The following is a 26,603-nucleotide window of genomic DNA, read 5'->3' as shown; positions in this document are numbered from 1 at the left end:
TTCGGGACCAGTGAACCATTTTTAAAGTCTTCGGTATGACCTGGCCGGGGATCGAACCCAGTACCTATCGTAAAAGAAAAAAAAATACAGTACGAAAAAAAAAAATACTTCTTCCCGTTTGCTGTCGTCAAAGGGTTTAATGAAGCTTGGTCAGGTGGGTAACAGAACAATTCTAAGATTGTACTTTAAAAACATACAAAAGAAATATTATGGTTATCAAAATGTCACTTTATTGTATCGATTTTTATTGAATTAAAACTGGGCGGTATAATGAAACGCTTTGCTAACTTAAAAAGTATGCTTCAAGGTCTAAATAACTTATGTAGCAGTCGGTTCCTTGAATATTCGAGTGATCAACCAAAATAATAATGATTCTCAGATTGATTAATGGAAAGTCTAACTTGTGTTAGAAATTGCGGTGAAAGCTTTTTACACAGAATCATGGAAATCTATCTTACCTTTGTTCAGTTATTCTCATTGAAGGATTTTAACAAAGACACCGGTGAAGTTTCCATAGCAAGCCGCTAGGTAGTCAAAAGCTACACCAATTCTACACCATGTCTCTGCTACAACAAATCAAGACCATAGTATATAAACAGAACTTGAAAGTTAACATGATCGTAAGTGGCATTGCAAAAATACATAAAGAAATTCCTCAATTTTTGACATCTTCCAAAATTCTTGTGTGTGACCGTTAGGCCTGGAACGTCTCCATTTTCAGGTGACGTACGGCAAAGTAAACTTCATCCTGTGATCACTAACCGATGTTTAAGTCAGTAAACAGGTCGAATATTTTCTGAATTGGAATCCAAAATGGGACCAACGTTTGAATTTCGAAGGTTTTCGAATATATTTTCGCAGACGGTTTTTCCCGTCAATGTATTCAGCATTGTGCGATTTAACATCCGGAATGTAGACTATGATCCAAGTTGCAGGTGCCAATGCGAAAGCGAGCGAGAAGAAGGCATTGAAACCCAGGATATCTTGAGACGACCTGTGCCCTGTGCGAAGATGGACGTTCTAGCGAGACCCTGCGTCTGTTATGATTACCTACTACATGTAGTAGTCACTTCCTCTAACATGAGAGATGTCTGGAATCTGTAGTGCTAACTAGAGCTGTCTAACTGACGATCGCGAGTTACTGATGAACATCAATAAGAACCACCTTCCCTTTACCGGTTGCATAAGTTACATGACCCAACACGTTATGTATCCCACACCCTATTTCTATTTCAACCTTTGCCTCACTTATCTATTCCATCGCATGGGTCACTGATAAAAGGCCAGTTAAGAGTTTTCAACCAACGTCCATATGTGATCACCCTTCTTGCGATAGAATTATGCATTGCATATACCACCAGAGCACAATTAAATGCCCGTACAATTCTTACTCTTTGGGTAACCATGATGCTCAGATTTATCGGATGCATCCCTGTTATTGCTTTTGGACTTAATTCTTTTTACCTATTACGTGCAGAAGGGCTTTTACGTCACTATAAAGGGGTGTCTCTCGCTCGGGAGTTTTATACACAGATGTCTCCAGAACCGTGATGTCTGCTTCCGATAGACTCTTCAACACGAACTCTGCGTCGAGGTTAAGATTATCCGGGGACCTTTTGCCATCCTTAACATAATACGTGACCCCGATGTACGACTGTAAGATTAGGTAGCCTCCTTGCTTTAGTAGAGTGCACATGTTTTTCATGGCTTTGGCGTAGGTGGACCTTGGAAATTGTAAAAAAAAATGTAAACAATAAAAACATTGACTATATGTTTGTAAATATGATTGTGAATATTACGAAACAGATTCTAAAATAAACACCTAATGAGCTCAGTAACCGACTTACACAATGTAAGCCTGTTCACTTATGTCAGTTGAGAACAAAACTTAACTTGAATAAAAACTGTAAATTGCCTTCATTCAAAATAAGCTAATTGCAACGATATCGTCAATGAGGCAAGATAAAAGAATAAATCTTCAAAGGCTCAAAACATGTATTGGTGTTATGAGGTCTCCTAACTCTTGTTTGAGACAGTATACTAGTGAAACCAAATGAGATGTATTCAATTTTGAATGCAAGCATATTCTAAGTAACGATTACTTCTTAATTGTTCTAGTGTAGCACCTGTGCACTTGGCCTATGTCGTGGGCGGATTTTGATTTTGAAACACATGGTATTTAATTTTTTAAAATCTATTATGGCTTTATAATCGAATTAGATTTACCTTCCCTTATTGAAACAGGCCTCCTCCAGACAGTACGCAGCGATGATGGTATCGAACTGTTGGAACGCAGCCGGATGTAAAGGGTTGTCTTTATGGACGTCACACAACACGGTGTCCTTGATGGCAGTCCGTAGCTGCTCTTGGCGTGATTCCCACCTGGGACACCAAGACATAACTTTAACCCTCAAACCACCGTATGGGGTCAAAACTGACCCCAGGCGTATATCAACATGTGCCATTTTGACATTTCGAGTCGAAAACAAAATTCTTTCTATGACTTTGTTTGTTCATATGTCTTTTAACTTCTCACAAGTTTTTTACCGAGATTGGCTCATTGTTGATTAAGTTATTCTAGAAAGTTTAAGCATGGTCCAATGGGGTTAAAACTGACCCCAGCAAAATCTGCACTCATAATCCCTATTGTTTTATACTTGTCATCTAATAACATGTATGATAAGGGTTATTATGATCAAAGTTACAAAATATAATTTTTTAGAAACGTGAAAAAACAATATATTGTAAATGAACGTAAAGATTAATGACGTTACGACGTATTATGACGTCATGTATGTGATTTTATTGACCAAAACCAACAAATTGGGTTTTTCCATATAATTCAAAGGTACACGATAAAACTTAAATAGAAATTATCTATGATAAATCATAATACATCCAAAGACTTTATTTGTAGATGGCAACAGGAACGACGTCAAAATGACGTCAAAAAAATTATATCCATATAAAGTTACACTAGCAAAATCCGCCATTTTGGTTCCGCCATCTTGAATTATTTTAGATGCATTTTTTCATCATATAACCTAATAACACAATAATTATGGACCAAAATGTTTATATTAAGATTGTTTCTGTTTGAATAAACATGTTAATGATGAAATCTGAGGTTGAAATAGCCGGTTATAGCTGATCTAATCATATCAAATATGCACGAATTATGAATATTAAATCATAAAAGTGATAGTGCATCAAATTGGTTGGTATTGATGTAAGAAAATAAGAGCAATTTAAAAAGACAGCTCTAGAATTACATTGTAAAATCCAAAATTAGCGCCTTTTTCCAAATATGGCTCTAAGAATCCGGTTGCCATAGCAACATGAAAACGTTGATTAGATATTTCATTGAATTAAAATTGTTGCCAACGAAATTTTAGCAAAGGTGACCAAGTTTGGTTGTTCTAGCGTAAGACGTTCAGATGCTATATGACATTAAGTGTTGGCGTAGACCTCAAAAGAGCCCGCTTGTCTGAATAGCGTTAGTTGCAAAAGACGATGTTCCCTTTTTTGCATAAATTATGATAATGAGCCGAAATTATTCACCCTTACAGATTGCTTAAACTATACATATATACAAACCACAAAAATAGTCACCAATAAAGCTATATTTGTAGAAAACATTGTGGGGTCAGTTTTGACCCCATACGGTAAGATTAGTTGTAAAAAAGCTACGGTAGTTTGAGGGTTGAAAAAGTCAAAAACACCTAATAAGGCTGCACCAAGTAATTTTTATGGATGACGTCCTCTAAAGAACCTTAATCCAATGCGAGAGCGCGAAAAAAAAGAAGGGCCGAAAAAAACAAGATGCCTAGATTTGAAATATAATAGTCGACGACACATGTTAGGACACAAATTGAATGAGAGAACACAGTGTAACAACTAACAATTTTTTTATTCATCATAAAAACAGCAATGATTTGAATAAATCACTTGAACTTGAACAACAGTTGTTGTCCTGTCCTGTTTCTTTCCATATCCCATTTATTTTGCAGGCCTGCAGAAACATAGTATATATATTAAAAAAAAATTAGTTGCTGATTAACTCTTCGCATGCATTACTACATTTCTACCTATGCTTTAGAAATACTAATGAATAATAGCAATTATTCAAAAGCCAAATATGGACCGAAAATGATAGAAATGAAAAAGCACATATTTCATTATCAATGCAGAAAACATGAATGCATTCATCTTACACTCCCCCTTCCCAGATTATAATTTTTTCGTACATGGTCCTTGATCCAAAACAGACTAAAGAACTGAACTTTTCATACCTCAAAAACAGACTTGGGCCTAGCTAGGAGCTTCAGTTGTGGCAGCTGTATTGTCGACCTCCATGCGGATAAAACACCCGAACTGCTTGGTTGCCTGCCCCACCTGCAGGCGGGGGTAAACTTCAGTGTCTGTCCCAATCTTCTCGTCATTGCAGAAGAAATGCACTGTAGCTGATCTTGACAAGACTTGCTTAAAATTGTACGGCCGAAACTCACTGGCTCGCCGCTACAAGTCTCTCGTACAGTTGCGTGAACGTCTGACCGCACTCTCGGTACGCTCTCCCTGACCGAGACCGAGAGCGTACCAATCAACAACAACGTTGCCGCCCTTTTTCACTTTTATGCTTACATATTTAGAAAAATTTCCGCTGCTAGCAGTGGAAAAATCTGCACTGCTGACAGGATGATCCTGTTAGTAGTGCAGATATTTCCACTGCTGACAGGATCGGCCTGTCAGCAGTGCAATTTTTCTCTACTGCTGACAGGATCATCCTGTCAGTAGCCACTTCCTTATTTATGCATTTCGCGTGACAAGTTTTACGTTCATCTTGCGATTTGCGATACTGTCGTAACTCTTTGGTCATAGTTACAGTAAGCGGAATTTCTTGTGTTTTTTTTCTTTGAACAGACCGAAATCAATGCGCGCGCGGACGTCATCCATAAAAATTACTTGGTGCAGCCTAATCCAGATATTTCAGAATAATTCCGAGCTAGGCTTACTTCTGCCCAAAAAATCAACTATTCTTAAACGGATAAAAATCATATTTTTCCTTAAATGTAGAAAATTACCTATAGTAATTTTGAGGACATTTATGTGACAACCAGTGATAGCACAGTGCTAATTATGAGCCAAAATAAGTAACTTGAGGATTTTGACAATTTTGAGGTCTTGGAACTCTTAATTTGCATAATGATAGCGTGTGAATCTAAAAATGGTAATGAAAGCATGTGTGCATGTTTTGCATTTGGTACATGGATTTTACATGGATTTTGCTGAAAACAGTAATGTGTGGGCACAGAAAAATGCTAACAAATCCCAAAAGTTAACCATTCAAAAAGTCCTGCAATTTAGTATTATAGAATAAACATAAGACCTTAGATTGACTTTTCTATACCGTATCCGTACCCGTATCCAAATGTTTAGGTCATTTGCTTTAGATTTAAGGGCACAGAATGAAAAAAAAATCATATAATTTTTAACCCATACTCGTATTCATGGGGGAACTTAAGTATATATCTTTGATTAGAAACGCCTTAGTTTATATGGAAACTATCCCTACCCCGTGCCCTCCAATTCAGAAACATATTTGACGGCAGTGCTCCAGTCAAACACGTTCTCACCACCATTTTTTCCATCTCTTTATCTCCGCTAAGGCTCCCTGTAAATTATGAAAATATAATAGAAACATCAAACAGATTATTTCGTTCTCTTTTCTAATGCAAATGTTTCCTGAACAAAGCACATATACAGGCAATTCGCATTTTCTTAAATCTGCCCAGTTCTATTAGGGGTGGAGGAATGGCGCCATTAGCTTACAAATTTGACGTACTCTTAACAATCACGAATTATTTTCTTGATTTTTTTCTTATGTTAAACTTAAAAGTTTAACATAAGAAAAAAAATCTTAGATGCAATTCTTGTTGGTGCTTAAAACAGGGATTCTTGTTTGTGCTTAAAACAGGAATTCTTGTATACAGAATAATATTCTTGGTGACAGAAAATTTTCTTTGTAGAAGGAAAAAAAAGAAAAATAAGGAAAACGATTTTAGGTATGGTGCTTTCACTCTAACCTGATGAATGTCTGAGCAGACAATTTCTGAACAAACTCGGCTGGCGCTAATCAGCTGGTACACTGTCGGGCCTGATCCGACGTCCAAAAGTCTGTTGCCGAAGTATTTTTCTGTAATAACAATTAACAGAAAAAATCAAATTACACCTTTTGTTTACTGTTGTGATATACATGACTTGTATGTAATTGTTACGATTATAGCTTTACGTTGTTGAAGGTTAGACATCCAGGTAGTAAGATACGCCAAAAAAGGTTACTCAAGCAACTGGATAAATTTTCGAAACAGTCAGACATTTCAGACAGCATCCGCTATCTTTCGTCAGTTACTAAAGAAGAATCTGGCAGAACTAGGTTTTGTACCAAAACTCTGAATAGATATGTTAATGAAGGGAAGAGAGTTTCAGATAGTTCGATAAGATGGTAAATTAAGTCAAGGTTGTATGCTAATGAATCAATTAGCTCCTGTTGCTTTAGGAGCCAAATGTTGTTGTAGCCCTCAACAGAAAATGAGGTCTTCACGTTTAACTTTCAGGCACTTGGGACAACGCACCCCCCCCCAGACAAACAAAATTTAGCTCCTAAAACAACAGGAGCTAATTTATTCATTAGCAAAAACCTTGTCTTAACTTACTATCCTATTGAACCATCTTTTTTTTTTACTGTTGTGATATACATGACTTGTATGTAATTGTTACGATTATAGCATTACGTTGATTCACAAACTACAGCACCTCCCGCAAAGGTCCGATGAAACTGGTCCAAGATCCACGGCATGGACAGTCCTTCGTCCTCGTCGTATTTGGTCATCACGTCGGAATAAAAGTAATCCAGGTATTCCTGGACACTGAAATGGGCGTCGAACGGCTGGTCTTTTCTTTGGTCTAAAAAAACACCACGGGTTACTATTTTACTTAATAGAGATATGTCTATGCACAGAACATGTAGATAAATGCGTAGTGTCGTGACATATTGTATGAAATGCTATACACAAAAACACAACAAAAAGTGGATAGACGAATTGCTGTGGCTTGACTGGTTATAAGGTTGGCGATTCTTTATTCTGTTGCGTTTTTTCGCTCCATTTTGTCATAGTTCATTTTAATTCCTGCATATTAGTTGCTCGTTCATTGAAAATAACTATATCATTTCAATATACACAAACCACACATACTGATGGAACCTTAACCACACAGCTGATTTATAAAATTTCTTATTAGTTCTTCTAATTATCTCTAAATTTGCATGAATAGTGTGTGAGGTCATAGTAGACTCAGCCCTCCTCCTGGTGTATATAGACTTTTCCAGCGACCTCCGAGAAGGTCACGGGAACATGTTAGACGAGTTGAGACTTGAATAGCGACCTGTGAACGCTCCTTGATCTAAGACCGGATATTCACCTGGGGGTGAGGGACAGGCCAGAAAGTGCACGCTACACTAGCAATTAGCAAATTTCCTTACCATCTACCAAAATTCATGACAAATCACACAACCTTTCTTGAGTTATTCGCCAAAAGAAAACCGCTCCCTGCATGCATCAGAACATAACAGCAGCTTGGGGTGCAGAAATTTCACATTTCTTTAACGATTTGTAAAGAATGACAAATTCCGATTACAAATAATCACCATAGTGTTCCAGAACACGAAATAGAAAGACTGGAAGTTCTGCTGTAATACCATGGAAAGTTGTCATTCACTCTGAATCCACATACCCCAAACCGTACGCATCCATGCATCCACAGCTTCTCGAGTTACATGTATATCTGCAAACATACCCACCCAACATGGCACCAACAACATAACACTTAGTTCAAAACGATTCAAAATAACTAAGTATGCCTATATTTTGAAACTAAGTGACGCAGCGAAATCCTCATTTGAATTGTCCAAGAAAGGTTGTGATATAAAAGAATAGCCAAATCAACTTTTTAAGATGGCAAACTACAAAAATTCATGTTATGCTTTGCTCACCTTCAAATAGTATTCGTGTCTCCATTGTATAAGCTTTAAGCTGTAGGCCAGAACCGGTTAGACAAGGTAATGACGTTGAATACTGACCTCAAATAAATAAAGATAGAAAACTAACTTCAGCTACCGAACCTTCAAAAATATACCATAAAATATAATATTATTTTTGTCGGATTAGAAACGGTTAGTCACCAGAGGTTCCAGACCGAACAGGTTTTTCGTACAGCCGTGATAATCTGTCAAGGTACCATACCGCATTTGGAGCGCAGAGACAGGAAGTGGGCGTGGTCTAAAACTACGAAGTCCCACACATACAACATGCACCAGAAGTACCGTGCACGTAGCGCTGATCAGGAAGCTCTGTCTGAATAAAAGTGAGATTGTGCATAGAAGATATGAAATCAAATACAACACAAAATAGTGCAGTATTAGTAAAAGTTTTATTGCAAGTTCATGCCCGTGGGCTAATTGCAAGTTCATGCCCGTTGGCTAATTGCAAATACATTGTATTAACATTGGGAAAACATACATGACTGACATTGTTGTAGCAACAGGCTACCAATACTAAATACGACTGTTGGCTATATCGAAACAAGCTGGGTTTGACTTCTAAACGGGCAAAATGTGATCTTCACTGTGGACTGACTCTACCGGCTAATCATTCCTTTTTCTGCCGAATTCTCTGATTCATACGCCCGTAAGAGGGCCTGGTGGAGGCCATATGTTGAGGTGGTGTCACAGACTTTTGCAGCTTGTTTTTGTACAGATAAAAAAACTGTACGTGCCAGAAATAGAAGAATCAATGATGGAAATATGCTGAAAAGTGGTTGTCCATGTCACTTGCATTAAGATTTGTTCATAAGAATATTTTCATTTTTTGCGCCAAAATGTTACATAGTGGGCCTTTACGAGAAAAATAGCTTTTTGTTCATCCGTGAATGTCTTAAAGTAGGGGTATTTCATGGTAACTTGTTTAAGCGATTCGGTTATTTCGTCATGGTTAACTGGACAGTTTGAAACAAAATGTGCCTCGTCTTCCACCGCTTTGGACGTACAGTATTTAGAAATTATTTGGCACACTGGTAATCTCTTATATCGTCCTCTCTCTACGTCTAGTTAGTGAGCACTAATTCTTAATTTGCTAATGGCCAAGCGAAACTCAAAATCAGAAATTCTAGGTATCTCTCTGTATGTCTTTCTGTACTAAATGTCAAAACTATCCCTAAAAAAAAAAGAGAAATGAAACCGACCCACCAATATTTCTTCAGTACGACTACAACACTAATGGATCAATGAATAAACAGACACAAATTGAGGAATATAAGGCTAAGGAATGTTACAATTCATTTGAAGTTAGCAGAAAATTAAAACCTATGCCCCTGAAACACTGCCGTCTCTTTTTTGTCATACACTATCAAGGACCGTGGTTGCAGAAGAATTGTAATTTGTACACATTACAGCTCGGATATATCATACAATTTAAATGCTTTCCACTACAAACACAGTGATGAATTAGACACACAGTCACACACACAGACGCACCCAAAACTATTTCTCCGTTTTTCATGGAGATAAAAATCGCAAGCCATAGCGAAGCCGCTTGCACTGATTGGTAACGAAAACGCGCCATATTGCGTCTTTACCAGTGTATTTCAATTTTTTTAATGTCCTTTGTAGGTATATGCTCTATAAACGTAACCAAATGGAAAATTTTAAGTCATGAGTCTCCAGTACGACGGCAGGACATGCTTTTGAATGTTTATTTTGATTGCTATGACCTCATAGGTAAGTATTATACAATGGGTAATAGCAGTCGCTTGCATCATTACACGTTGTTGTCTTGTAAATACGAAAACAGCGGCGTCTTCAACCATACAATAAGACCCCTTTCCAAATACCCGCGCCATTTTGGATCTAGCGCGAGCGCGCGTGGTTCGAGCGCGAGAAAAGTAAACACACGGTAAAGACCACGGCAGCGGTAAAGCTAAACTATGGCGTCCCCCATCGAAAGCAGCGTTGAGTCATCTTCGGCGGCGAGATGTTCTCCTCCTCGGTGAATTCCATCGATACATTTGTATGGCACAAGTAGATGATATTGTTGTGGACACTTGGATTCGATATCAGCCGGTACAATTGTGAATTTCTGCTACTTTTCCACAGTTCCAGCCGGGATGTTGAACGCGCGCTACAGTCATAGAATGCTAATATGTTCTATACTTCCATTTTGTGATATGTTAACGAACTCTTGCCATACCTTGTACCATGTACATTTGTTGTGCAATAAAGTTCTTCTATTTTTCCACCGCGTGCTTGAAGTTTCCCTAATAATGTTAGCTAAAGTCGAGAAAAATCTCACAAAACATACACTTTTCGCGCAAGAATCCTTATAGCTAATTAGATAGAAATATACAGAATTTTACCGGTATTGACCGCAATTTTGGACGATGCCAACTTCGCCTGGGAAAACGCGCGTTGAGAGGGGGTCGTGTGATCTGTCTAGCCTTTCTTTCTTTTCTGTCCAACTTGTCCTCTCTTTCTTTTTACATCGCTTCGCATGGCGATATCTAACATTTCCGCTGAATGAAATCCCACAAAAACATACGTGAAATGTAGGCTTGAGCTTAAGGTTATTTTGGTTAGGAATTTAGGAGAATTTCGGCGGCTTGTTTTGACCAGTTTTCTGAAATATCAAAACCTAAAGTTCGTGAGTGAAGATTGAGTGTTTTCCATTTGCGCTGTCATATCTTAACGGTGCACACCCCAGTTCTTCCGCGACCGGAAGTGCCCGACAAAAAAGTGACGAAAGGGTTTCGAGGGGCTGGGTTTGAGTTTACATTTCTCAAAATGTGATTCGAACTGATATTAGATACAAGCATGGCTGAAAAGCGTATGAATTGGAGTGTTTTGGGTGAAAATTGCGTTTCGGTCTGAGCCTTACTTCCGGATATCCATCCGCGTTGATGGTGAAATGTCCCTTGGCCCGAGATTGACCTTTGTTGCGTTCTGTGGGTCATGCTGACATGCCTCGCGCCGTGGATGATTTAAGAAATCTAAGTAATAGAATTTTTTTTATAATTGGCTCGACTGTACGCTAGGTTTTTCTCTTTCTTACAACATCAGTCGTTTCTACCCAGAAATTTTTTTCTACGAGTTTTATCCTACGCAAAAGTACCAAAATTTGACCATCATTTTTGACGTGAAAATTATGTTTTTGTCTCCTGATTTACCAAAATTAGAGAGGTTGAAGAAACAGAACTCAGCTGATCCTGTAGCGGAAGGGATAGGCTTTCATCCCATACACAGTTGATTTACTTCGGAATACTTCCCTGGAAGAGACAGTACCTAGACTCGAGGGTGTGCAGCCTCCGATTGAAACCCCAAATAAACTGGGGTGTGCTCCCTTAATTTCCGTCGGATGATATTACAGAAACGTGAAAATATAGGCTTGAGGGCTTTGCGAGTATAGAAATCTGACGGAACTTCGGTGGCTCCATTGACTTTGACAATATTTTAGTGCCAAGATTAGCTTGATGAAGTTCGTGAGTGAAGAAGGGGCGTGTTTTCTTTGTAGCAATTAATTACATCACTTTTAGCGGAAATATTTTAGATTTCCACAGGATGAAACCCCACAAAAAAGGAAAATATCGGCCTGAGGTCCTTCAGTCCTCAAGTCAATATTATTTAAGTTTTTTTTGGGTTCAATCCGGCCAACAAATATCTTTAATATTGCCGCGCAAAATAACTAAAAGAAACGCCAGACACAGTGGAAAACACCCCTTTACTTACGTACTTGGAGTCCTCAATACTAAACTCTTGGCATCCGAAAAGATCGTCAAAATGCCGCCGGAATGCTCCCAAATGTGTACCCAAAAGGAAATTGAACTCAAGCCTATATCTTAACTTTTTTTTTTTTCAATTTTACTGGCCGATATCGAGTCCAAGTGTCCCCAACAATATCATCTACTTGTGTCATGCAAACGTATCGATGGACTTCACCGAGGAGGAGAACATGTCTCTCCGCCGAAGATGACTCAACGCTGCTTTCTATCGGGGACGCCATAGTTTAGCTTTACCGATGCCATGGTCTTTACCGTGTGTTTACGTCTCTCGCGCTCGAACCACGCGCGATCGCGCTAGATTCAAAATGGCGCCGGTATTTGGAAATGGGTCTATTTGAAAGACTTTTTTTCCGCCCAAATAATTAGTCTGCAATATCCAGAAAAACAAAATGCCATTTAAAGATATCAAACGCCAGATGACGCACTACAAGTAAATGTCAACTCAAAGATCGGCATATTAAAACATATCATCTATATACATATCTTTGTATTGAAAAGGCTACTGCTTTAGATTTAGACTGTACAACCGTCGAACGTCGGTACAGTACAAGTGTGATGTATGAGCAAGCACAACCTGTTAGGACCCCATTCGTGGGGTCCAACAGGAACAAAACAGCGGGCCGCCCTCGCATGTTCCCCTCAACTGTCGAGGTAACACCAGTGAGAGTGTCAGTCATGCAAAACACGATTCTTGCAGCCAGAAAGAACAGCAGACGCCCTCAAACCTGTACGAAGAAGCTGAGGCGGTAAAACTGAAGAACACCTCTGGAGAGGTCCCTTACGGAACGGAGACGTCTACAGGTAACGTGTGCTTCTTTGGCTTGTTTTCTGCTAAGGGTAGCTTTTCTGGTCATACATTTTATTTTCATTAAAGATATTCCATATTTATTATACCCCACGTATTTTTCGTTTTTTGCAATTAACATTTTGATGGTAGAAAATTATGATCGCTAAATTTTCTTTCTTTTTGCGTTCATGATGTTTATAATGAAATATGTAGTAACCTGTAACAAAATGTAACGAAATATTCTTCTGGCAGACACGACGCCAGCCAATGAAGCAACAGGCCGCCGTGTGTGTTGCACGGTCGCCGCCTCGGCAGTAGTGGCAACCGTGGTCACAGTGGTAGTCATCCTACAGATGTTCGTTAATGCCGGGACCTACAGAAATGAAAAGGTATGTTTTGTTATATATGCTATTTGTAGAAGTACATAGAGATAATCATTGGAATCAAGATTTCAGACAAATCATTTCAATTAATAATTAGATCATTCTTTACAAAATAAGGGTGTGTCATAAAAAAAATCAATCTGATAGTCAAACTGTAGTAGCCTTACGAATCATATCATATATTGTATTTTACCTATATCATGACTTTTTCAAAGCGTAAAGATTTAGACCACTGAAGCAATTTTGTCGAATTTACCTTGAATTAACATAATAGAACAAACGTTGATAAATGGACGTTCATTAGAAGACTTCTGCCAAACGATTCTTATCCAAACTTACAATCAATCAACGCTTAGTAATTTTGCTGGTAAATTAACGTAGTGTATCTATTAAGGCCATTTAGACTTCAGATTGAACAGTGTCTACTGCTAGTTATATTTCATCTTTCTGTAATTTTCAAAGGCTTCGCACAAAAAGGAAATGTACACATGTTATTATTTCCTGAGGTTTTAACACACGAATATGTTATCCTGCTGTCGGTTCTCATGCGCTTCAGGGATGTCCAAACAAATGAAAAAAAAATATTTCGTAATTCTCTGTTAATTGGCAGAGACTCCAAAATTTACCAATTTAGCGATTACTATCGTATCCCTGCCCACACAACAAGCTATGAACCTTGTCAGAGATAAAGGTCTGTAGTAGACCTCACAGAAAAATGGGAGTGACTTACAACTATGAATTTATTTTTATATTGAAAGGCTGCTGTGGCGTATTGCAAATTTGACAAAACCTTTTGGGGTGTGGCAGACTAATTTGGTGACTTAATCTATGGCGAAAAGAAAGCACATCAAAGAAAATCAGCCAAAGGCCTTTAATAGCAAATACCTTTAATGCGTTGTTTGGGTTTAGCAGCACTGCAGACGTTTACACATTTTTTTTTTCAAACCATGCAAAGATGCGTCTTAATGTACTAGCCGTCAGTTGACCCATTCACTGGATAGCAGTATATCATAATTCTATGCATGGTTGATTAATACTTGTCAGAATAACATTTGGTTTGAAAATTACCTTTTTCGATCCATCTAGATTTTATCATTCTTTTGTTGACTCCTTGGTTTTTTGACACCAAGTCTATTTTCACCATATGTCCTTTAAGAATTCACTGTATGTAGGTAATCTAAGGTATCTAGAAGCATATTCTACTTATACTAAGAACATGTTCCGTATGACCATCTTGCTTATGTACACGGCGTGTTATATGTCATATGTTCACAACCTCAGACACTAATGTTAAGAGTTTAACTCAACGTTGTAGTGTGGTGTTGGAGATCGTCGGGACGCCGTGTTTGCCTGGGGCTTAAGTGTCTCCTTTCTAAATGAGGAAATTAACCATTTTCACACTTCCCAGAATCCCTAGTGCTGGGCTCCGGAAACGGATATAGGTCACGATTCTTTCTCTCTTTTTCCACAAAGCTTGTCAAATTCACATCCTCACTATTACTTGCCGGAAAACTCATAAGTTCCTGTGTTTAACCGTCCTCCTACTCGAGGTTTTAGCTGTTTCCTTCTTTGTTTCGCACGCTAAGCGAAACTGTTTCCGGTTCTCAGCACTAGGAATTCTGGGAAGTGTGAAAAAGGCGAATGATCTGACAAGTATGTATAACAAAGAAAACGGATAGTGATCTTGTATTGTTGCCACCTGCAGCACGCTTGCTGGGCAAAAATAAAACATCCTGTGATTATTGCTACATGATGTTCACGTGACGCCCTGCTGACGGCTTCATGATCAAGGTGTGTTGCGCCCTACCTACTTACCTAAATAAACAAATACGACCCACTTCCCGTGTGCACAAAGTAGGATGACTTTGAGCTTCTGACCCGATCACAACACAAAAGAACCTGATGCTATGTTTTGTCCCGGTCTCAGCCTACAAGCCCATTTGGTACACAATACATCCCCACGCTTGGTCGGTCATAAATGCCTGTACAAACGTAATTAAGTTAGAGGGAAAGGCGCCAGGATGTTAAAGCGTCGCGAAAACATCTTTTCAAGTTCAATCAATTCAACCGTTCAGCCAACCGATAACTCTCAGGTGTGGAACACAACCTTTCTGCTGTGAATTTTTAGGGACTGTTATCGGGCCGCGTAGCCAGTCCTTCGGCGGCCGAAATCTCTAAATCCGCCAATATAACTATAGGGCAACAGAGGAGATCTAGCCGTAGAGTCGACCGGCTCTTACCCGGAGCGCGGTTCATCTCCCCGGGCTAAAACTCATCGGAGCGTTAATTTAGAGCGGGCGGGCTGACTGTCTCGGGCCGCCGAAGGAACTCTCTAGCGGCCCGGTCCTAGTACCCAGGGTGATCTCACTAGGGAGGGCGTACACAATATCCCCGACCACTTTATCTTCCATTCTCGAAGCATACATTTGGCCTTATGACAAATAATTGCCACCTGTAAAATGATACACCGGACACTGTATCCCAGGTATAAAATGGGTTAGCTTAGATTATACCCTTGGTCTAATATACTTTGGACAAAAATAGATTCTAGGCTGCCACACTAGGAACTGGCATGATATCCATGGTAATAGCTGTCGAGTGTGTTTCGTCATCTCTGAAAAAAAAAAGTTCAGGAAGATATTCTCAAGAACAAGTTACACATCAAGCACAAGTATCGTCGCTTCGAATACTAGTATAAATTCACATCACCACATGACCGACGTTGTTTGTTTGTTTGTTTGTTTCTCTCTCTCTCTCTCTCCGAATATGTTAAAGTTTTGTTTCCGGATATTAGCCGAATACTCCGACTTTCCAATAACGTATGCGGATTTTTTTTCAACGGAGAGACCGCGAATACGGATAAATATCTAAAGCCGGAAACGGGAACACATTTAATCGCAACATATCCGGATCCGAATATGTTAAAGTTTTGTTTCCGGATATTAGCCGAATATTCCGACTTTCCAATAACGTATGCGGATTTTTTTATCAACGGAGAGACCGCGAATACGGATAAATATCTAAAGCCGGAAACGGGAACACATTTAATCGCAACATATCCGGATCCGAATATGTTAAAGTTTTGTTTCCGGATATCAGCCGAATATTCCGACTTTCCAATAACGTATGCGGATTTTTTTTACAACGGAGAGACCGCGAATACGGATATATATCTAAAGCCGGAAACGGGAACACATTTAATCGCAACATATCCGGATCCGAATATGTTAAAGTTTCGTTTCCGGATATCAGCCGAATATTCCGACTTTCCAATAACGTATGCGGATTTTTTTATCAACGGAGAGACCGCGAATACGGATTAGTATCTGGAGCCGGAAACGGGAACATGTTTCATTGGTGCATATCCGGATCCGGATATGCTACCGTTTTGTTTCCGGATATCACCCGAATATTCTGACTTTCCGGTAACGTATGCGGTTTTTTTCCAACGGAGAGACCGCGAATACGGATTAATATCTGGAGCTGGAAACGGGAACATGTTTCATCGTCGCATACCCGGATCCGGATATGCTGCAGTTTTGTTTCCGGATATCACCCGGATAGTCCAACTTTTTGGCAGCGTATTCGGAGTCTTTCTGCAACGGACATCCAGCAACTTACCGATGAATACCTATAGTCGGAAACGCATATCTGTAACACTGATTCCGCAATGTATACGGAGTGTTTTTGCTCCTGAAATTATATATCTGAGATTAAACATACTAGATAGATGGCAAAGAAAATACGAAAAGCAAGAATATTTTAAATCACTCTGTAATTGTTTAAGTCCTATATCTGAACAGTTTCATGGTGATGATTCAGATTCAAGTTAGGCATATAGATTTGGTTATCGGTAGATGTTCTACAACAGCGGAAATACAAATGTAGGTATATAACTTACTACACAGTGAACAATCTTGAACAGTCTTAATTGTGGTAATATATGTACAAAAACAATGCTGTTATAAGTCCTGGAAATCAAGGCATAAGTAATTAAAAGTAAAAATAAGATCAATAGAGACTATACGTGATATAATGTCAATATTCTGAATGAGGGTAATTGAAAACCAATGATACAAATCTCTTACTCGGTAAATCAATGAATATAGAATGTATGCAGAAGTTATATCATAACATTTAGAGCTTCTTCTGTAACCTCTATAAATACATCAGAGTATGAATCATACAAATTCTGCATAGGGATATTCACGTTGTAGTTTACTTATGAACATTTACAATGTGTTTTCACATGATGCTACTCATTCTGGGCGTTTTACGGCACACCCGCAACGGCAATTACGGTACGGATTGATTAACTTCGTTGGGCACCAGGTCTAACATGTTATCCGTGTCACATAAAGGAATGTTCTGATACAAATAGTACTGCTTCTTAAACGTATAGGTGTTAACAGACATATCATTATTCCAAGATAGGCGTGCGGAAGTCACACAGGTTGGTTTGCTGCAAAGATGTTGCTGCACTGGAACTGTCTTTATAACCCCCCCCCCCCCCCGATATACTCAGCGGAAGATGCTGAAAAATAAACGTAGCTGGAATAAATCAAATGTGGAGACGAGTCGAGGCCTACTACATCAAATGCGCACCCTCCCTCTCCACATACGAAATAAACAACGATCGAATCAAAAACAAGATGGTCTACTACACTAAAGACAGCAGTGACTGGATACCTATTTACTTAAAGTTTAGCCTTGTCTAATTCCAGTCGGATCATGCATATGGTCAAATACTAGCAAAAGGTAAAGTGAACAAAGTCGGCTCAATAAAGAAATGTAAATTATGTTTCCAACAACGTTGAAATACTGCCCAACTGAAAATTTATCTTTGTAGACTTCTCGTGACAGACCCAAACCAATGAACTTTGCGATCAGTTGAGTAATAAAAACACTTAAACATATGGATGAAACACAAATTAAGAAAACGGAAAGGCATCGGACTTATTGGCAGACAGTACAGGTACTATACGCATTGCTGGAGAGACTTTGTACATAGAAACACGTGTCGGAAATAGGAACGCAGATTCCGGAATACCATGAGGAAATATGTACCATATACGGACAACAGATATTCTAAGATATTAACCGGACACGCAAATGAACAATTACTGTGTCGAAATATTTCCGAAAATGCTGTGTGGAAATTCTTGTTTGGAAATGTCCAGATATACGCGACATATGTAACCTTCAGATTTGCCTAGAAATCTACCCTTCTCGTATAGGGAAGGAAATATGTTACATACACTGTATACGGAAAACTGGTATTCCCGGATATAAGGGCAGATAGAGAAAAACACAGATCTGAACCACTTAAACGCACGTGGCACGTATACGGAAGAATCTGGAGTACTGCTTTTGCCTGGGCATAGGGTAGCAACAGTTTCTTAGTCAATATATTTAGCATATCTATGTATAGTCAGAATACTGAAACATGGGTTGTTGTAATATATCAACAACGCGTATTCGGTCTTACGAAACGCCCCTGTACAGTATCCAAAACAAAAACAAAACAATATCACGAAATAAAGACTGTTTTCTTTCGGATCGCATATGCATAAAAATGATTTCTAAATTATTTCAAGGTACTGTCAAAGATAATGTTAACAGACTGAACAGATTATAATACCATTCCTGTATGATAAGTTAAAACAGATCCTAAGGTCGAACTGAAAATCTAAAAAGAATTGAAAAATAAAAACCCTTATCAAATGATGTGGCTAGAAACACAGCATTCCTTTTGTTACTAAACTCGACAGGACAGCAGCAAAATAATGTTTATTATCCTCACATTGCCAGGTCACAATCCTCAATATGATGAGTATCAGGTCACCAAACACGTAGCATTTACTGAGAACTGATATTTCACGATACGACACAACTAAGGATTGTTGTTTTTGCTTGGATTTAATATATTCGGCATAGGTATATTCAGAAAATTTCTAATATTTGTCAGGTATATTGACTCTTCTCTGTAGTCATATTACAGCATGGATTTCTGTAGTATTCTAACCCCTGATATGTCCGTACACAGAGGGAAACATGTATTCGGAGTAAAGAAATGACCATTAACAGTATCCGGAAAAATGTTGATTACTGATATTCCGTATACACACATGTTTTCTATTATGATACATGTGGGTGGCCTGTTGTGCTTCACGGAAGAGCTGCTTGAAAACAATTTCTGTGAAACTCTCCTAGCTGCAAATTGACACACTAGAGTAAGAAAAGACTAATTTCTGATGTAGGTATTAGTTTAACCCGTCTCCAATTGTAGATATTGGAAGTTCAGTTACCGTGTTCTCGGCTTGACCATGCTCCGCTGAGGTCACTGCACCCCGTTGTCCTCGTACCATCCACTTCGGTCCCGACTCCCGAGTACATGCAGGTCATTCCTCGTCTTTGCAAGTTGGTTCAGAAAAGACGACTCTCGCGGTGTATTCCGTCAGATCGTATGGAGAATAGGATGTTAAGAGGCTCGGGCTCCGGCAGATACCTCCGGCACACGCTGAAACAGCTCACCCCGGCTCTTTCTCCAACTCTGCCGGAACCGTTAAGTTTGGCGCTAACATTCCAGGAATGCGTCATAGATGAACGGACCAATCAGAAATCAGGCATATTTTCCAAACCATCTGGTGGCCAGATCTTATCGTAATTGTGCACATACCAATGTCCCAACTGAGAAGACAGACAAGCCAGTACGGTTTTGGAAGGGTGCCCATATATATATATGAATACATTTCCATGGCAGGCCACACGCTTGTCTTCATATCATGCTTTAGCAATAGATTGATGCAGGTATTTCAATTTTGCACATGCATGTATAAATCGGTTATGGAAATCTAACTTAAGATGCTTTGATTGGCACAAGATCACAAAGTGTGTCACTGTTTGGCTTAATGCACTCGTGCAATTCTTCTTCAGATTTCAAGAACTACCAGAAACCCGAAGTTGTGTATTTGTTGATCGATTTGATAGTTTCAAGCACGGAGACAAAAAGCTCCTCCTAGAGGCAACATATATTATTGTACCGACCGTACCTTGGTCATGATACGCGCAAATACGTCCGGAAATCTAAGTGTCCCACAATGCCCTTCTGCTATGGATTGTCATTTCCGGACTTATTTCCGTACAACTGTTTTGATTCTGGTCATTTTCGGAGTCCGGAACGCCTTCAGAAAACATGCTTCGTATACGGACAAAAGATAAACCAAGATATTTCCTGGACACAGAAATGAACAATTCCGGAATCGGAATATTTCCCGATATGCTGTGTCGAAATTCCAGTTTGGAAACTGTCCGAATACGCGGCACGTTCAACATTCAGATTTCCCTGGAATCTTTTTTTATTTTATCACAGAGAACGAAATATATTGCGTAAACGGAACATCATCATCATCATCATCATCATCATCATAGTCGCCGCGTTCATCGGTTGACGATGCGGGCCATCATATGCATTCCCGGATATGTGGGAAAGTACAGTAAAACGCATACCTTAACCTGGACTACAGAAACTAAAATGGCACATAATCGGTAGTACTTGCTTTGCATTGATAAAGACAGCAATTGTTTTGGATTCGAAATATTATCGGATATGTGTCATGACAAAGTCATGATCACCAGATATCTTCGTGTATGTAAAGAAACACGCATTTGGAGTAATGAAACTCCCATGTACGGTATCCGCAAATATCCTAAGTCATATTTTGCTTGATCTGCAACGAAACAATTCCTGATTCAATATATTTCCGTAAATGTTGTGTATTGACAAAATGTCCGAAAACGTTCAGAATACTTGGCATGTCCAGTTATGTGTCAAAATTCGGTTTTTGTCCAGAAATAGACCGCTTTCGCGCTTGACAACAGATTTCTCTGTATACATAACGAAATACGTATCCGGAGTTATGATACGAACTTGTAAAGAATCCGGTAAATTAAAAAAAAAATATATTTATCCGGATTTGCTAGGAATAATTTATTGAATCACAATATTTCCGGATATTTCAGTTGTCAAAATAAGTACTTGAAAATAGTCCGTATATTTGACATGCCCAGTGATGTGTCAAACTTTGGATTTGTCCGGAAATGAATAGCAACATTTTCGGAGTCAATACATTCCCGGATATCTTACCTGTCACGGCAGAGTCAGAATACAACATGGATTGCCGAAGTATCTTAACAACAGATATCTCCGTATACATAAAGAAACACGTATACGGAGTTACGATACGACCCTGAACTGTATCCGGAAAAATAAAAAGTTGTTTTTATCCGAATTTGCTAGGAAATATTTCTTGAATCAAAATATTTCCGAATATGTTAGGTATCGATTTGAGTACTTGGAAACGGTCCGAATATGTAACATGCCCAGTGATGTGTCAATATCGGATTTGTCCGGAAATGGACCCCTTTCGCGCAGTGATTCATTCGCGATCGGGCTGGTACCTCCGGTGATACGGAATACCCCGTGTTGTACTTTACGTTTATGTCATACCCACCCGAAAAAAACACATTTCAATGAGGTATGCGCCAGAAGTTGAGGGAGTTTTGTGTCCTCGACCAAAAACTGTAAGAACATTGATTCTAACCTCCGAATCCGGTATTCTGATATTCGACGGTGGCGCATCCGGCGCACTCGAAATACATTCGAAATATTCTATGAAAGCCCTCGTAATACAAGTCTAGAACCTCATGTGATACGGATAGTTATCACACGGTCAGGAACACCCGTATCAGGCCCAGATATGACATAAAGGACAACTTTCACACTAAAGGCATTTTCAGGGAGGCGAGAAACCAGAATTTGGAACAACGAACGTCGATTGATAGCAATCTATATTGTTAGTTAAAGTGTTCTTGTGTCCTGCAGAATTCAGCTTCTCCGTTACAGAAAAAGCAGCGTCTTAGATGTCTGTATGCCTTTTTACCGTGAGGAGCAACGGGCTATTTTGAGTCATAGTTTATCGTAGCCAGTCCGCTCCATATAGCTGTCGGTAAATTATTCGTGAAATACGATTGGTTGTTGTGATTCTACCAAACAATTTATTTGCAATGCTGAATTCACAGATGAGCGTTATAATGAAATTATTCGTCAATTAAACACCAGATTGCACCTAAAAATCAGATCAACCGCCCCCTCTCACTGGATCCAGCATCCCCCCCCCCCCCCATGCAGGTCCTGTGACAGGAAGTGTTACCTATGACCGGACGTAATAACTCGGCATATCCAGCTTATATCAAATCAATATTTTAGATTTGGTCAGCAATAGGAAACTACAAATACGTACACTGCCAGTATACACAAATAGTTGTGCAATAAAACTAGAAAGACCGACAAAAATGCCCAAAAACAAACCGGAGCCCAACATCTGCTTGGAGAGTAATGAACAAACACTAAACTTTTGCGGGCGTCTCTTTAGTGCCAATCATGAGTAGCGGCCTTTGCGGCGTCTATTCTATGCATTGTGAGCCTATATGTCAAATGGCATACGCTGATCATGTAAAGATCATGAGGAATCCACGTGAACAACAACTTTACCTGCATGACGCAGTTTTTCTAGGTAGGCGTGGTTTCTTTGTCGGTGCTATAAAATGAGCCTTTTTCTTTACTGGTCTGCGCATACCTACCTTCAACATCAAGACATTTCAAGCTACTAGGCACTCCCGACCACAACACGATCGACCTGGCTGAATAAAAGGCAAGGCAAGTCTGAGCACTAGAGTGGTGAGCCAAAACCTCTAATTATTCTTCATTGCCATCGTCTGTTCTCTATTTTATATATTCCCATTTGTTTCCACAGCGCTTACTTCGAACCCTTCATCTGGAAAAGGTTGAAGTACTATTTTTCATATACAATTAAATAAATGTATCTTCATAGCCGGTATAATCTAATCTCCAAGCAGATCTACACGGTGCCAAAAATCGTATATGCTAGCAAGAGAAATGCGGACTGGAGCTTCTCTGGCTGACTGGAACTTCTCTGACTGAAGCTTCGCTGACTGGAGCTTCTCTGGCTAGCATATACGATTTTTGGCACCATATAAATATGCTTGGAGATTAGCTATAATCGCCTTTAGGCGAAACACGCCAGCTTCGCAGAAACGCGGCGCGGTGCAGCTGATAATACATCCCACTGAAAGACGTGTACTTGTCACACCTAACCTTTGCACATCTTGTGAGAAGCGTTGTTTTTAACTAGCTTATAAGGATGATCGTACAAAACTTGGCGAGTTACATTATACGATAATTCCTGGGAAATATGATTTTAAAACATCAATCAATCTGTCATTATGTTAATAACTCTGGTACTTGAAGGCATGACTATTTATTGTTGTTTTATTAGCTGGTATCATGTATTTAGTAGTTGGTAGCGCTCGTTCACCTTAACGACGATTCCAGGTAAGAGTTAAATTGACACCAAAAAAATAACCACCATTTCTTTCTGTTACATGCTGATCCTATTGATATCTTTTGTCACTGGTGCCAAACATGTTATGTTTCTTCCCCAGTGATAGTGATACAAAACTATAGGAATTTTAGAGGACCGTTCGTGGCGTTGAGACCTGCAGAATTTTGCTGTGGCGTAACGCTTGTTCACGTAAAACCGGATTTTTTTTCGATACGAGTTAATTGAAACCAATCTGGCAGAACAATAAACCATCTTTTTTTCTGTTATTCTGTCAATATCATGGATTACCTTTGTACTAATACTATATATATATATAGAATACGAGACGGGGTATTCCGTATCACCTGAGGTCCCAGCCCGACCGCGGGTAGGATCGCCCGACGGCCGTAGTGCGATCCGACCCGCGGGAGGGCTGGGACGAGGGTGAGGCGGAATACACCGTGTTGTATTTTATTTATGTCATACCCACCCGAGAAAATACACATTTTAATGAGGAATACGCCAGAAGTTGAAGGAGTTCTGTGTCCTCGAGCAAAAAAAAAACTGTAACAACATTGATTCCAACCTCCGAATCCGGTATTCGAATTTTCGACGGCGGCGCAACCGAGGCGCTCGAAATGCATTCAAAATATTCTATGGAAGCCCGTGGGATACGGATAGTTATCACTCGGTCCGAAACACCCGTATCAGGCCCAGGTATGACATAAGTTATATTTTCTATATAGTCGTGCTGATACCATAATATTGTAATTTGAAACTACCGTCCGCCTCACGCAGAATGACGCTGCTCTCGGACAGGTTTTTCGGGAGAGAAGATTCGTCATTAATATCTTGCTAATTAAATAGAAGCTATTGCTCCCACATTGGCTTGAAGAGAGTTCTAAGGTCATATAAACGTGTCCAAGCAAACAAACAAAAAAACACGACAAAAAGGCCGTACCGTACATATATATCAGGCCTTCGGTAACAAACCGTTTGTTGAGTCGGTAGAACGTCACTCAAAGTCGATCCCCACGGCCATGGCAATTTATACATGATTCATCGGGACATTAGCTAGACGCCGTAGAAATGGTAATATTACTATATCCATGTGTTTCTGCTTGTGCTAGGAGCAAACTTTGATAAAAACATCACCCTCAGTCCACTATCACACACAACATTTAGACAAAAAAGTGTTCCTCATAAACCTTTGTCGTCTGCTGAATAGCAGGATTCTAAGTAATGAATATGGTCGCAGGGAACTAGACCGTAGTGCCGTAGCCATAGTGCATTCTATCTGATGATAAAGACAACTAAATATTTTTGACATAGACCCCGTCTTGTTCTTGCCGACCTCCCGCCGCTTATTCTTCGGCTAATCATCAACGATTCCGCGGCCTCCTCGTATCGTGCACGTGGTCCACCTGCCGAGGTTTGCTTAGCCTCTACCAGTCTCCGCGTGTCGCTGGCAAAATAGTAGAAACTGGCCAAATAGAGTCAATTGTATGAAGGGAGTCGGCTACGGAGAGAGGGTCCATGGCCAAAGTCCCCCGACAAATGTTCTGTCTATTTCCGACGCGGTTAGTCTGGTAGAGACTAGACTGTTCTGGTGTTTGGTGTGAATTGCGGAGGGTTACCTCATGCATTTCAGGATAATTACTATACAACAACGAGAAAGGCTTTGGTGTCGCCAAATTCATGTCAACCACTCACGCAAGCGTAAAATCCTTTCTTCTCCGGCGTTGAGAAAATCTTTAAGATTTTTAGCAAGACAAAGGAACACTGCAAGGACTGCACAGCCGACACCATAAGATTAACTGTCTTTTGTCAGTGGCTGGTGCATGACGTAACGCCAAGGCCATGACGTGACTGCCATTTCAACCGTGGCAGTCACGTCAGACGATGTAAATAACAAATATTCAAAATACTACAACAACAAAATTGTGAATTTCCTATATTTGGGGTGAAAAACATCATTTTGGGTGACAAAATTGTATGTGTTATTAGAAGGGCTTGTGCCCACTGTGAAATGACTGTTTGACAGAGTGATTTTTTTCTGTAGTAATAGTTTGCATCTCTGTAATGTCTTTTATGCCCGAGCCTCTTGCCTATATACCATAATAAGGCTTAAATTTGGTGCAAAAACAGAATTAACTGAAAATTTTTAGCATTTTTTTGTACAATGATCAATACAGCAGACGAAATCAAAAGCTAAATGGCCTGCTTGCAGTCCGAAAGGCTATGGCAATATAAACTTAAATTTGCACAAAACTCGCGACAAAACTGGTATCCTGAAGTGGGCAACAGCCGATAAAATCCCGCTTGCCCTACGTGCACTACGGGGATTTAAGGCCTGTGAAGCGTTACGTAATTGATGGCAAAACGCGTTGGTTTGAAGAGACTTTTAGCCTATGTTATGTATTCTCGCCTTGCCAATGAAAGGGCTGCTAGAAGTCTGGCTTTGTCAGCCTAATTAGATGATTTGACTTTTTTTACAGAATGTGCGATCACCGTCATAAGGATTCATATATACTAAAAGTGTGCGGAGAGGAGGACACGTTGGAGCAACTTCGCTGTGGAGAGACTCGGGGATAGTTGCCACATCTTTCATCCAGTTTTTCGGCTGTGCATAGGTGCACCATGCACATCAGGTGAGATTGATAAGGTTTATTACAACAATATCATACATCATTCACTCTCTTGTGACCCTTTCCTGGTTATAAACCTGTTATATTTCGTCGTCCAATCGTCGTACGTTGGATGGCAAACGTTCTTGTGGTAGTCTAGTAGTGTCCATATGTCGCGCAAAATTCGCCTGTCCTGTTAAAGGCACCTAGAGCATTTTATGAGGCTTGAAAACTAAGAATTTTCTAGTTACTGTAATCTTTATGAAATTGACATTTAATGCCACTGTTTACCACATTTGCATGCGGATTTCTAATCACAAGTGCTCAGTGCGGCACAAAAATAAGCTACATGGTGATCTTTGGTCGTGTGAAGATCAGGGGTGATTGGCCCACGTTTTGATAGCAGTCAATTTGGTTGGGAATGACATTTGTCTACGGCCTTGGGGTGAGTCAGGGGTAGGTTGGGAACTAGTTGGGAGTAAGTCAGCAGTGGTTACGGCGTGGTTAAGATATTAAT

At 39.6% G+C, this 26,603-nt stretch overlaps 1 long non-coding RNA gene across 1 annotated transcript; it reads right to left on the bottom strand.

Annotated features, from left to right (window-relative positions):
• Positions 1-117: 117 nt before the first annotated feature.
• On the bottom strand, positions 118-6,586 carry LOC136446704 (uncharacterized). Its single transcript, XR_010757639.1, has 4 exons — positions 6,084-6,586; positions 5,573-5,671; positions 2,227-2,382; positions 118-1,724 (listed from the first exon to the last, which is right to left on the bottom strand). It is a non-coding gene; the product is annotated as an uncharacterized lncRNA (long non-coding RNA).
• Positions 6,587-26,603: the final 20,017 nt, after the last annotated feature.

This window comes from Branchiostoma lanceolatum, chromosome 13 (genome assembly GCF_035083965.1).
Source record: "Branchiostoma lanceolatum isolate klBraLanc5 chromosome 13, klBraLanc5.hap2, whole genome shotgun sequence".
NCBI classification, from domain to species: domain Eukaryota; kingdom Metazoa; phylum Chordata; class Leptocardii; order Amphioxiformes; family Branchiostomatidae; genus Branchiostoma; species Branchiostoma lanceolatum.
Note: the sequence above shows the minus strand (reverse complement) of the source record. Positions and strands in the feature narration are given on the sequence as shown.